Genomic DNA, 14,614 nt, shown 5'->3' on the forward strand with positions numbered 1-14,614 from the left:
TTATTGTGTCTATCTATTATAAATAATTCTTGTGATCAGATTGATAAAACCTTTGACATTGTTTTTGATCTTGCTGATTTTGATAGCAAAAGGATACATTTACAGAAGATAATAATAGGCTACTTAGACAAATATAAGAGCCAAAAATTCAATTTATTTCCTCATGCCCTAGATAAGAAAAATAGTTTGAAAAGCAAAGAGGAATGGGCAAAGGAACTTGATGATTTATTCTGTTTAAGAATGAATCAAGTCATAAATGAAACAGGGCATACACGGTGGGCCACCACAACAGAAGAAATGGTGAAAGCCAAAATATTCTTTGATTCTTTAAAACAGGAATTTGTTGATATTGATAATGAGGCTGATTATATAATAAAGAAAAAAAAGGATATTTTGCAATTCAATTGGCCAGATGACACATTATTTGACAGGTGGATGGTAGAAAGGCCTTCTAGTGAACAGTTTGATGTAGATGAAACTGACACTGATGAGGTGCAGGGTGAGGAAGTTCAAATCATTGATACCATCACTACTCAAACCCAATCAGAAGAAGAAGACAAGAAAAACCTGTCACTTTCAGTTGCAAAACCGAGACCACCAGATGCCAATACAATTAAAGAAAAGGAAAAGGTGAAAGTTGTCCTTACCATGCAGAATGAAGGTGGTGGAAGCTAGCAGGTGGAGGTTAATGTGCCCTCGTCAGAACAAGCTTCATCGTTGGCTAATTTAGCAGTTACATATGAAGATGAATCAGATCAATAGCCAACTCAGCAACATCAGAACATGTAACAAAAGTTGACCCACCGAAAGGAATGATTTGATTTCGATATCTTCTGTTACCCATAGTTTTGTCATTTTGTGATAGGTGTATGTAGATATTCCTTGTAAAAGACACCTGTCAGTTTCTCTTAGCCTGAAGCTTGTTGCATTTCACACTACATAAGTGACATTCCAGGGCAAGAGAAAAGGTCCAAATTCTATTTGCTAAGTGATACACTTAGTCTTTTTTTGGTCCACCATTTTTGAGAAAAAATTCGTGATGTATTTTCTCTGTCAGATCTTGAGAATACATGAATATAGAATGATTTGTGTTTCTTTCTGAAGGTCATTCTGAGTCTATTGTAAATTGTATACAATTTTCAAGGAAAATGAATACAAATTATGAACTATCCCCATATCAGTTCTTTCTAAACTTTGTCTCCTTTTGATTACTTGGTTATCTTGATGTTGTATAAGTAAAGGCTTATGTAATTGAATGCAGTTCAATTAGGTTGTATATCTGTTTATCATGGTTGTTAATTCAATGGATTAAGTAAAAGCTTTGATGAATTTGATAAGGTTGTTGCAGTAGTGAAAAGGATTTTGAATGACAATTTCTGATAAGAATTGCTGATAAAATTTGTTGTAAGTCAACAAATTAGATCTAGAGATTTGTAGTGGACTCTGAACCCCAATAGATTAGGCACTAATCAAATTTAATCCAGCTGAAAGAGAAATGTGTCGCACATGATTGTCAAAATGCAGAATTATAATCAACTTTACTTTTATTTCCTGTAGATCTTCAAAGTTGACCTCTACTTGTTTGCATGGAATGTTTTAGCTTTAGTTAGCCATTATTACTGAGAACATCTGCAGACCTATAGAAGATTTTTGGCCATATCTGTTATATGGGATGTGTTTATTAAAGTATCAAGAATTGTACATTTATTGGAGAATTTGAGATGAGAATCAGAATGAAAGTAAGATAATTCTCATACAGTTTTCCCAGTCTTGTATCATCCCTGGGTATACCCACCCTAGTTTTGCAGAGCCAAAAGAGTAGAAAACCATCCTTGGTTTTGTAGAAGTTTGGCCCAAATGGTGTGCACATACAATTGATAATAAGAATTGACTAGTCTTTAGACTGTGTGAGTATTGTCATCTTGGTATTAAGCATTTTGTTGCTTAGTAGTTTTAAAACACCAACAAGTTTGTTATTCATCCAAATGGAAACCCTTGTAGGAAGACCTAATTGCAATGCAACAATTAAATGTAATGTTGAAATATAGGAGAGAGATTCTTTTGGTTGAACTAGAAGATAAATCATCTTCTAAAAAAATGACAGAGACTTTCGGTGAAGGATCCAAAGTACATCAATTCAATTATAGTCTAGTAAATTTAGGTGCCATCTTCATCATAAGTTTTTGAAGATAGTCCAGTATTTGTAGGTGTCATCTTCATCAAAAAAAATCCATGATAGTCTATTAGTTTGAGGAGTCATCTCCATCACAAGTTTTCCATGGCATACTTGTAGTTAGAGGTGCATTGAAGACCTTTTATCACTACATGAGCTAGTAGTAGATGGTGATTATTCATTATTATCATCATCATCTAACATAGAATCACATGAATATCATGTTTTATAGCCCACATGGCCTAGGTATTGAGGGTACAACTCCAAGCACTAAACACACCAGATTTCAAATTATTATCTTTATGTGTTGATGTTTAAGTTGAATGTTCTAGAGTTGAAGAGAGAAACACACTCAATTTTTTTTTCTTTTTGTTCTTTTTTTGAATATGAAACTGTTGTCTAAATGATACAATGTAATTATTTATTATTAAAATAAAAATACAAGAAAAATATGATACCAACACAACTATATTTATAAAACAAAAAAATTTTCATTATTATTTCTTCTAAGCTTTTACAACTACAGCTTCTGCATATACATTTCCTTTCTTTTCTTTCATTACTATAACAAAAAGTATAATAGTTGTTACAATAGACCAACATTCCAAATGATAAATCTGCATCTACACACTTTCAATAAAATGAAACAACAAGTACATTACATTCTTTTTGCAACTAGACTCTTTTTAACACTTATCATCAAAACATCACTGAGAAAAAACACTTGAGCGGAGACTCTCCCATTTATATTACACAACAATGGTTGAACTTTGGCATAAAAAATAATAATGATAGTAATAGTATTCACTTCCATCTTCAATATTATCATAAAAACCTACAACAAAAATACACATGTACCTATGGAAATATGCTCGAAGAGAAATCCCTCTCCTCGACCACCGGAGATGTAGGTGTGATTGGAGGTCATGAATGGAACAGCTTTTGAAGTCGAGCACATTAGGAAGAATGAAAGAAAGACAATATCGAGAGTTTTGAACTACTATTCTACCCCCCCTATATTGATGCAAATGCAAGGCCCCCTTTCATATTATTCCCAAGGCTAGCAGGCGTCATTAATCAAGTGGGTGGAGAAAACCTGAAACGAAACTAGGCTCAGAGAAAACCATGCGAAAATGCTCCAAAAATGTCAAATGAAACCGAGTGTGAAAAACGTAATTGGGCAAATGTTTTTTGAACTTTGCGGATGTATAAGCCCTATGTTGGTCGAAATTTTGACCAACACGGGTCTTATATGTATTAAAAAAAAAAATGTGCCTTTACATTTCGACCACCCTAAATTTGTTTAGTTGATGGTCAAAATTTTTGGTTGAAAAATGATGTTAAATGTAGTAGTGAAGACATTATTATGAGTATTTTATCAAACATTTCAACCCCTTACTATGTGTATATGCTAAAGGTGACTTCCAACTTTGGTATTAGTGTGCACGTAGGGAGGATGATGTTGAAGGTTTCTTGATATGATATGTGCCTCTTCCAAAATCATGCACATCTTGTGATTGTGGCAGCCCAAGAAGTCACATTTCATTCGAGCATTGTTTCAAATAGTTTGTGTGCTAGCATGTGGTTCCATACTTTAGACTCATGTCATTCTATTATTTTGGTTTATGTTTCTTTGAGGAAATTTCCAAACAATTGTATATCTTGCATTTGAAAAGCTCCTATGCTTGAATACCGATAGCTCGCAGTACGCACAAAACCATAGTTTTAAGAGGCATTTGGTTAAACTATTGAGACCCGATTTTCTCAATATGCACGTCTTGCACAAAAATAATTACATCATGTTGCAATTCATGTGGATGGTTGTTTCAAATTTGACATTTGACCAAATTGTTGGGGAACTTCTGGTTTGCAAAGTGGCAAACTCAAATGCTTAGTGACAGAATATTAAGGACGTTTTCTACATCAGCGACCTTTTATTATATTTTTAATTGAGAAATTTGATGAAATGGTTAGGGTGCAATTTTGTTGGTGGATCATGAATTTTTAACTTCTAGACGCCTTTGCTTCTTTTCAAGACACTTCTTACCATAACTTGAAATAAGAAGTTCAGTGATGTTAGTACATCGATCTAGTCATTCCTACATTCTTGACTTTTCCAAATAGCTCAAACCCTTCATAGCCAACTGTGTTGCAAGGGGTTGGCATTGTAATCAAGGAGATCATTTACCTCATCAATGATCATGCAATCCAAGAAAGAATTAGAAACACTTAATGAACTTCCAATCAAAATAGTTCTCTTTTGTTGTGAAAATGTCCACCATGTCGGATGCTTTGACTTTCTAATCTAGACGTAATAGTTCTATGTAATTATATCTGTGAATGAAATCTTTCATCTTTGTACTTTTTCTCAAATATTTATCTACCTATTTGGCCATCTCTATGATCTAGATATTTTTTGAAATCCAAGTAAGCAAACTTGCTAAGTTAAAACATATATATCATACATATCTGAGTGCAAACGTATTCTAGCACTATTGTGGTAAGCCAATTGTTTGTATCGCTCTATCACTGGTAAAAAGAAGAAGGTGATAAGTAGGAGATATATTCCACAACAAGAATTTATTTAACAAAACCATGAAAGCATATTGTATAATGAGCTAGCATCTTTTAGAGCATGTGTTTAGAGAACCAACGAAATAAATATCTATGTTTCTATTTACATGGCTAAATATACAGATGAAAACAAATTGAGATAAATTATATTGGAACCTTGTGGTGCATATCTAGTAGTCACCCCGTTCCCTAGGTTCTATGCACTAAAAATACTTGATATTAAGGGGACTTCTTTACATTCAACTCTGACAACCAAAATATAATAAAACAAAGTTCAACATGGTAAAATCTGATAAATCCTCAGGTTAATGAAATGTTAACTATAAACATAATAGTGTAGTGGCCATTTTGTATTATCCTAAAATTGCTACTACCTTCATAGTTTACTCTGACAAGGCAATTGCATATGCAACTCATTGGAAACTGTTTCTATAAGTTGTTATAGAAAAAGTAGGGGACTCCTCCCCAGCGACCCTACCTATATAGCTGGCTCGTTGGCAGTTGGCGCACACTAGCTTAGCTAAGTTATATAGGTAGGGGGTAGGGAGGGTATGCATGTGAGCAAGGGCCGGAGATCTATGCATAATCACTCTTCTCATGTAAATAGAGTGATGTAACAATTAAAATTATTGTATACATCATTCAAACCAAAATCAATTATTTAACTAATGGGTTTGAGAATAGCTTAGAAGAATAAAATATTGATATGTATAACTATTCATGAATTATAATCTTAAAGTTTTACCAAATGAAAAAGTAGAGGAAAAACCACATTTGAAGTTATAGCAAATAGTTGTTTAGAAAAAAGTTGTAATCACAGTTTGAAAATTAGTGGCATTTTAGATCAAAATACACAACTTATCATCATGGCAGGGACACGTATCAAATTTATGTACAAATCTCTTGTGTACATATAATTTGATTTAAATTTTTAAGAAATTCCTATCATAAGACTAAAATAGTGACAGAACCATCCTAATTAAGTGCAGGTAACTAATATGCATGATCTTTTCACATGATTTTGGTAGGTAATATGGTAAAAGATTGAATTTGGGTGCAATCTAGCCACTCAACCATTCTTTGGTGAACAATCATTTGTCCTACAATAGGGAATCATCAACTCCTATTGATTTGGCATTGTCAATAAGATTTAGGATCAAATTTTAAGATAATGACATGTTCAATTACTTGATTAGCTAAAAGCACCAATTGAAAATATTTAAAATAAATGAAGATATTATAATGAACACTAGTATGTCAAAGAGGTATGGATAGTTTATTAGTAGGTCATTAAGAGTATGCTTTTTATTTAACAAAGGTCTTGATGGAGAAATCAACCTCAAATGAAATACAGATCAAGTTAGAAGAATCGAAGGGCCATTTAAGAAAATCATTAAAGCCATAAAAACATATATTTAAATTACCAACATCATGTTTTGTTATTCAAAGAGAGTGAGACAAAGAGAGGTGAAGAGAAAATAGAAGAAAAGGAAGAGAGATGACTAGCGTAAGTTAGAGTGGTAACAATAGGGGGTAGAAATAAGGAGTGCATGTATATTGAGCTATCTAACAATATAAAAAGAATAGGTGATGAGGGAGAGGGGGAGAGGAGGAGAGATAAAAGGGGGAAGATAGAGTGTATTTATATATGAGTTACAAAGGGAAGAGGTAAAGAGATGTAAAAAGATTAGGCAAGGAGAAAAGAGGGAGAGATAGGATTGGAAAACAAAAATGGTGTACATATATATGTGTGTTTGTGTGCAAGTGCACATGTATGGGCATACTTTATAGAACATTGCTTATAGACTACATTGTTCATAAGTGAAATTCCTTAAGCTACACTATTCAAGAATATTTTTTTTGGATGATTATTTTACAAAATTAATGCAATTTAAGATTTCTAATATGAAGGATCTTTATTCTTTACATATATAATAGGGATCCAATTAGTTTCTTAAATTCTTAGTGGTAAAGGAACATATATTTCTTAATAAGAAAATAAAGTTTAAGAGATGGATTATTTTTAATTCTAAAATTCTTAATAATTAAAGGAATTATATATATTAATGAGGAAATAAAATTTAAAAGGACTCTCCCTCTTTAATAATAGAGTTCAATAAGGATTTCAATTTTGTGAAGATGTAGATATATTTTAGTAGCTAGTATGTATGCATGTACAATTACACAAGGGTCTATATAATGTATGTAATTTTTTAGAATCCAATAATATTTTAGATTTGTTTGACATCTTTCCATTACTAACAATGCCTATAAAAGTCCAATGACTAAGAGGTGTTCTACAATCATATAAGGTTGTAATTGATTTGTGTATATAAAAATTTCTCTTAAAATGATGTACAATTGGTGGTTGAAATGTGATCTTGGTTGTAATTGATAGTAGTGGGTGGTCTTTGTGCAACAACATAATCATATTTGCATGAAATGTCAACTTATAATTGGCACAAAAAATTCTAATGCAAACTATCAGAGGTTTGATAGCTAGATATAAAGTCTAACCTATAAGAAGAGCCAATACCAAATTAGAACCTAAAGTGCAAATGAAGGAGTGGCATTGAACTTTGTTTTTGAAATAAAAGGCGACCAAAAACAAAGGGGTCAACCCTTACAACCAAAAAGTTGGTAACCAACACATTTCCAGCAGAGACCAATAGAGAACATTAATAAAATAAACTAAAGTTCCACTTAACCACAGTAATACTTATGCATGTAACTAACCAATATAATACTATGAAAAAAATTGTCTAAACTATAGTAGAAGTCTATTATGTCTATGATTCTACGAAATTTCATCATAAAAACTGTTGGCATAACTAGGCCAACCTAAGTTTGAGTAATAGCTGGAAACCAACAAAACCAAAAACAACAAATTAACATAAAAAAACTTGGATTCGAGGATCCCCTTAAACTAAAAAACTTAATTCTCAATATTCTCCTTTCCCTTCACAGCTAGCAGAATCCAAGCCCAATCATCAGCAAGGAATTTAAAGAGGAGCTTATGATCCTCCATATCCATTCCAACATCTTCTTTCTCCTGTGCCAGCAATTGGAGGGTGGTGGTAACGGCGTGGGTGACCTTTAGGAAAAATTTAGAGAAGGAGAAGAACCCTTTTTTCTACAATTTTAACCCTCTTTTCCAATTTGGTATACACCTCCAATTGTTCATTGATCTCTTCCTTATTCTTTGTTTCCACCTTTTCAGCTTCCTCTTTAGCATTTTGCACCTGTTTATCATCCTGTAAAACCCTTGGGTTAGTAAGAACCTTAGATTTTTCCTTGACTAGGGAGGAAATAGTGATGGGAAAAGTGTCCACTTTTTTGCTATCCTCACAAAAGGTAATGGGCTGAAGGGTGAAGCTGGCAGAAACATGGGTAGTCTCTGTGGTAGCAGCTTTACCAACTGACACCTGATTATTATCAACATACAACTGGGCATTGTCAACAGAATTGTCCATTGAGTTAATATTTTTTTCTACCTCCTCCTTTCCTTCTTCTCTTTTGGAATCCTCCTCCTCCCCTTCTTCTTCATTATTTTTTGAGCTCTCCTCTTCAGCCTCCTCAACCCTAAATTTGTTAGATTTTTGTTTGTGCTTTGCTTGGGATTGGGCAATTCTCCCAGATCTTCTCCTAGCCTTTCCCTCAACCTCCTCCTCCAAGTCCTCTTCCACCTCCACAGACTTTTCAATTTTAATCTTTTTACTATCCTTTTGCTTTGCAACCTTATCAGGTTTTTTCTTTTTCTTATTTTCATGACTAGGGGAGGGTCACGGGGTATGAATTTTAGTTCTAGTACTGGTGCTCGAGGGTGAATTCTGACAATGATGCTGGTTGTCAACCACCACCACCCTAGGGGGGCAAAGGGCAAAATGGAATTGGTATAGGTGAAAGTTAAGGCCTTGGTGGAAAATGGTAAAGTTTTTCCCTTTATTTCTCTTCTCCCTAACATCACTGACCATATCTTCAAGTGAATGTAGTAGAAAAAACGGGATAGAAATGAAATTCCTATTTCTAAAATGATCCAACAAAGGGAGATGGTAGTAGTAGTAAACACCAAACCTACCCTCCAACATCAAATATTTCATGAGTACCAGACACACATCGTCCCAAGGAGTTGGCAACTTGTCCCTCTTAAATCCTCCTCTATAGCGCACTAGTTCATCATCATCCACAAAAAAACTACCCATACTGGCCTCATCCGCAATTTTAGTGACCTTTCTCCATTTTTTTCCTTTCATTGAAAGACCAATAGTCATGGCAATCACTTCCTCATTCACTTGAAAAGTGATTCCATTAATAGGTGACCTTGTGGTTGTTCCACCCATTGACAAACTGAAGGGCACAATTCTCATCATACGCCGTCATTGACTACATGTAGGGTAGAAAAAAACCCCTCCTTTAACAAAACCCAAGTGGCCATCCTCTCTTTGAAGTTCTCCATTTTCATGGGCTCCAACATATTCAAATCCCCACCAATATCTATCCCACCAATTTCCCATTCCCCCACTTCAGTGATGCACATCTAAACCTCCTTGTCTACAAAAACACAACAACTACTATCCACCCTGAGTCTTTCAACAATGAGCAAAAAAGTTTTAAAATCTGATGCTTGATAAGTTTCAAAATCCCATGCAAATTCATTATGGGAATTGTGATTGTATAGTATCATAATTTTAACAAACCAAAAATCTCTGACAATTTCATAAATGATATCATTTGTCCTTTTAAATGGGGAGTAATTTAAATTCTATGATGGGTTACCATAATGATAAAATGACATTCCTTTTAATTTGCATTCACTCATATTTCCATTTATAGAGCCACATCTTCTCCTCATTTCCTTAAAACCTTTATTATATTTAGCACACTTCGACTCAAACTTGCCAATTTTGGCCCTATCTTTAAATTTTATATACCCTTATATTTTCCTTCAACAATTTTTCCATTATTTCAAAAACCACCTCCACCAATTTTTCCTCCTCCCTAAATATTCTATTATTTCTTTCTTTCTATATATGCCAACAAATATATGGTGAAACAATTTTCCATAAAAAAATTAATCTTCAATGATAGAAAGGACAACACCAATTCTCCACAAATTGACCCAAATTGTCATTCATAACCCAATCCAAACCAAATCTCATTGAACTTCGTTGTTAACAATTGGTTGTATAATTGTTATAGCATTTTTGCAACCTTCTATAGTTTGCATGCTTTACTTTGTTTTTTCAAAAACCATTTTGTGGAGTGCAAAAGAATCAAAAACATAAACATTAATCTATCATTGAAAATTGATTGTAGGATTTTCATAGAATTATTACAATCTTCTATATCTTGATACATCTTACTTCATTGTTTTAAGGATCATTTTGTGGATTTTATTTGATCAAGATGGAGTGAAATACCTTGATGATTATAATTTATTTTTGCACTTTCCAAAATTTTAGGCTTCACTTTCTTTAAAATAGTTACTAATATCTATGATAATGCAAATTGTAGCATGCAATCAATATAATGGATCAGCAATGGGCATTATCCTTAGACCCATTAAGAACAAGGGGCGCTTGCGCCAGAGTTCCTGCCTTTGGAAACTGTAGTGTTATAGTAGCAAGTTAACTTTAAATAGCAAATTAAAATTAAAGAACATGAAAAACATTTATCATAACAAAGATATTTATTGACTATATTCAATTAGAATGATATATTTAATTACAAGGTGATAATTTTTCAGATGCAAGATACTTGTTGAGATGTATACAACAAGCCTTTCTTTTAAAATGATACATTTAATTACAAGTTGAATATTCAGGAACATAAAAATTGCAGGTAGCACAGAGCTATGGGACTGGTTAGAGGGGAATGAACATAAAAACTGTTAACCTGAAGCAACCATATGCAGCATTCTTTGTTGGATAGTTTCTATATTCTTGATGCTGATGCTTATGTTGGCCGAAAAAAGTGTTGGTGTTCATGAATGGTACGGGTACTGCTGTTGTGTTCATGAGGTGCTGCAATCATTAATAAATGGACTCCACATGATAAGCAAGACTTTTTAATTTCAAAGTGACAGATGTTGATGCTTATGTTGGCCAAAAAAAGTGTTGGTGTTCATAAATGGTACGGGTTATGCTGTTGTGTTCATGAGGTGCTGCAATCATTAATAAATGGACTCCACATGATAATCAAGACTTTTTAATTTCAAAGTGATAGATTTGCATAGTTCTCTAGAGCACTTTTCAGCCAATTAATCAAGAAAATATATGCATCTTCAGCTGCAATCACAAAAACCAAAAGCATAATTCAATAAACAGTTATTTTCCTTTAATAAGCATTTTTCAGTTTGTATGTATGCTGAACTTATCCATGATTTACACAAACATTTGTTCATGCTCTAGCTTGTGGAAAACATTTTCTTTATAGCTAAATACATGATAATCAAGACTTTTTAATTTGAAAGTGACAGATTTGCATAATTCTCTACAACAGTTTTCAGCCAATTAATCAAAGAAGACATATGCATCTTCAGCTGCAATGTCCTTGTATGTTATCATTTTCTACAGGCTCATAAAATGTGGAATAAAGTTTCCAAAGCTGTTGTCACATAACTTGTTCTATATAGCATAGTTCTTTCAAGTCTTGGTTTGTTGTGGAGCTCATGTAAATCAATAGTGCAAGTGTCCAACAAGAGGATTGAATGCAACACACATTGCTTTGCTAAAAAGTTAATTAAAACCAAAAAGTTAAATAGTATATACAGAACAGGGATTCTCTATTGTAAACAAATAAATTGACCTTCAAGCTTGTATTTCTCTGTTTTCTCCATAGCTTTAAGAACAACTTTTGTAACCTCTCCATGTCTCCCAAAAAGATCTTTTAATTGCCCCTTTGTCATATCATCTAGCAGATTGCAGACATACACATACTTGAACTAGTATATGAATAAATAACAAAAGTGATATAAAACAGTAAATAAACAGCCATTTGCCATTCAAAATTTACAACCACAAAAGCACACCCAACAAACAACATTACTTCAACTAAAGGCAAATAAAACATATATACATGCTATACTTCAATTGAAAGACAATTTATGTTGGGTTAAGAATATGGTATAATCTCAATGCATCATGAGAATAATGTAGATCTACTACAAGCTTATTGATAATTTAAACACATGCTAAACCTTGAATAGACAAGACAAATACCAGTCATTTACCTCTTCAATTGAAAGGTCCTCTTCTTTCACATTTGATGGAATATTAGCCAGAAAGAGCGTATTTTTTGGTTGAGATTCTAAAGCCCTACGTTTCTTCTCCTGAAATTGGAAAAATGCATTTAAAAACAAAGCATCATGCAAGATTCTCATTTAATGAAAAAGATGACTGAAATAGATTTCTAATAAAAGTTAGCAATACCTTGTACTCTAAACCACACTGCTCACAAAGGCTTGTCAAATCTTCCTTAGTAATTTCCCGTAATTGAAGATGTTGGACAATATTCTTAAGGCTTATCAATTCAATAAGTAGTAACAGTTTTAGGCAAGAGCCTAACATAGAGGTAAATTGTAAGCTTCTTATCTGGTAGGCCTTGAGTTTGAGTGTTGAAATATACTTGTTCTGTTATCTCCTTGAGTATGTGGATTTGATGAAGTGTTAGTATAAGAAAAGCCGACTGTTGCTGGTGATTTCAAGAACAATCAGTTGGCTTATGAAAAAAAAAAAAGCTCAGTAAGCATGATTAGAAACATGGTCTTGACACCTAAAAAAGTATAACTATTAATGATGTTTGAAAGAAATGTGCTAAACAAAGATTAAAAAAAAATTACCATTCAAGTCTACATTGCAAATGGTAGTCATGTTTTTAGCCGGTAACCTTAAAAACTCCACTAGTGGCATTGAGATATGAGGTTTGTTATTCATGCTGCAGAAGACTAATAAATAGAGTGTGGGAGGCAAGATATGTGCAAGACGCATTGTGTTTATTTAATAGATTGAGAGGCAGGTAAAATATTGCTTGGTTGCATCAAATACATAAATATGACTTAAAGATGTGCATTTCTGAATTGAAGAAAACAATATCAGTTAAGTTACATGGCAGTTAAAATCAAGCTAAAATAATTAACATTGTTGCAGTTAAAATCATTGGTACTGAAGATTAAACATAGAATCTAGCTCAACTGAAACATGCCATATTGAAGTTAATATTTATATTATGCATGGTATAATTTTTACATATAACGTAAGAGGTATGTATGAACAACATTTAGTATGTGTTATTTTGCTTGAATGTTGCTAGTGACTGTTCAAAATGACATAGGCAACATATATGTACTAGTGACTATTCAAAATAGGAAAGATAACATATATGTTTTATAGCAGATTTGATACGATTGTTATTTGGAACCAAAACTTTGTAATAGCTACAATATGAGAAAAGTATTTGATGTAGTTGGAGCCCTGTACAATTATGCAATTGTATGAGTCAAGTGAGTGCTAGATAAGAAAAATAATTTAATATGAAATTGAAAGAAATGAAAAGCATTGTTAACGTGTATACCTCAGTAAAGACATTGTGTAGCCTAATGTTCAAGTGCAATAACATCAGTTATCTGATTGCTTTGATTCAGATTGAACTTTCCTCTTAGCTGAAAGTCCCGGAACATAAATATAGTGGCTGGTTTGTCAGCAACATATCTTTCATATGTCATGTTTTGTGAGGAAGGCCAGATTTGCTCAGCAATATTCTTCTTTGCAAAGCAGTGGATAGTTTGATTGTTGTTGTTAGTAATGATTGCTTTAACATGCAGGCAATATAAGTAGTTGACTTCCTCTTTACATTTGGCACAATATGCTTTTTTGTCATTTAGTGCAGTGTAGCTATCAAATCTGTAGTCACATTTAGGACAAAATGCATGAAATGGATTTGAATATGCATTTGCAAGTGTCAACAGCCCAACAACCTGTAAAAAGGTTCAAGAATATTAGTAAAACTTTGAATCTTATTGTAGGAATTGATAAGTACAAGGTAGTCAAAATGGTTACCTCAAATGTGGTGTGCAAGAGTGCATGGAGTCCTTTCAATGTTCTTTTGTCATTTAGGCCACAGATATATGTTGATGGAGTTGTACGAAGAGCGTGCTTTTGATCTTGCTTTTTTGCAATATTTTTAAAAAGGAAGATTGGAATTTCACCTTTTTGTAATTGTTATTCCATTTGATAGAAGAGTTGAGAGAAAGATGGATGCATGTAGAGCTGTGTTGAAAATATAATAATGAGTATTTTGTAAAAATGAATCAAAATTGTAAAAAAAAATGTATTGAAAAGAATGAAAACAGAATGAAGAAGCTTACTGGTGCTTTATCCATATCTGTATGGTCATCTTTGATATCAATGATATGTTGTGTTCCTTTTGTGTTTGCTGCTACAACAAGGGCACCTATTGTTCCATAAGCATATTCTTTTGTACTAAATGTAAGTTGTTTTATGGTTGTGCCTGGGATGAAATTGTATTCATTTTGAAGTGGTGGAATACTGTCAATTTCACTAGAATCCTTTAAAAGTAAGATGTAATTAGAATCTTCGCGGTCGAAATCTAATTTTGGTGCAATCTCAAATTCTTTTATTGCTATTGCAGTCCCTGGTATTATCTTATGCTCAAACTTGTGTAGTAGATGGCTACCAACAGTTAGTGTGATTGTCATTTCGCCCTTATAATCTGTCAAATCAACTCGTAAGACTTCACGCATTCCTATGCCTTTGTCAAGGATAACTTTGTAGGTCACAAGTACAGTGCCTTGAAAAGTGTTGCCAACTTTTCTAGCATTTAAATCTTCAATTGTTGCTGGTCTTTCAG

This window comes from Cupressus sempervirens, chromosome 4, assembly GCF_028749045.1.
Source record: "Cupressus sempervirens isolate cs-2001-9-10 chromosome 4, ASM2874904v1, whole genome shotgun sequence".
NCBI classification, from domain to species: Eukaryota; Viridiplantae; Streptophyta; class Pinopsida; order Cupressales; family Cupressaceae; genus Cupressus; species Cupressus sempervirens.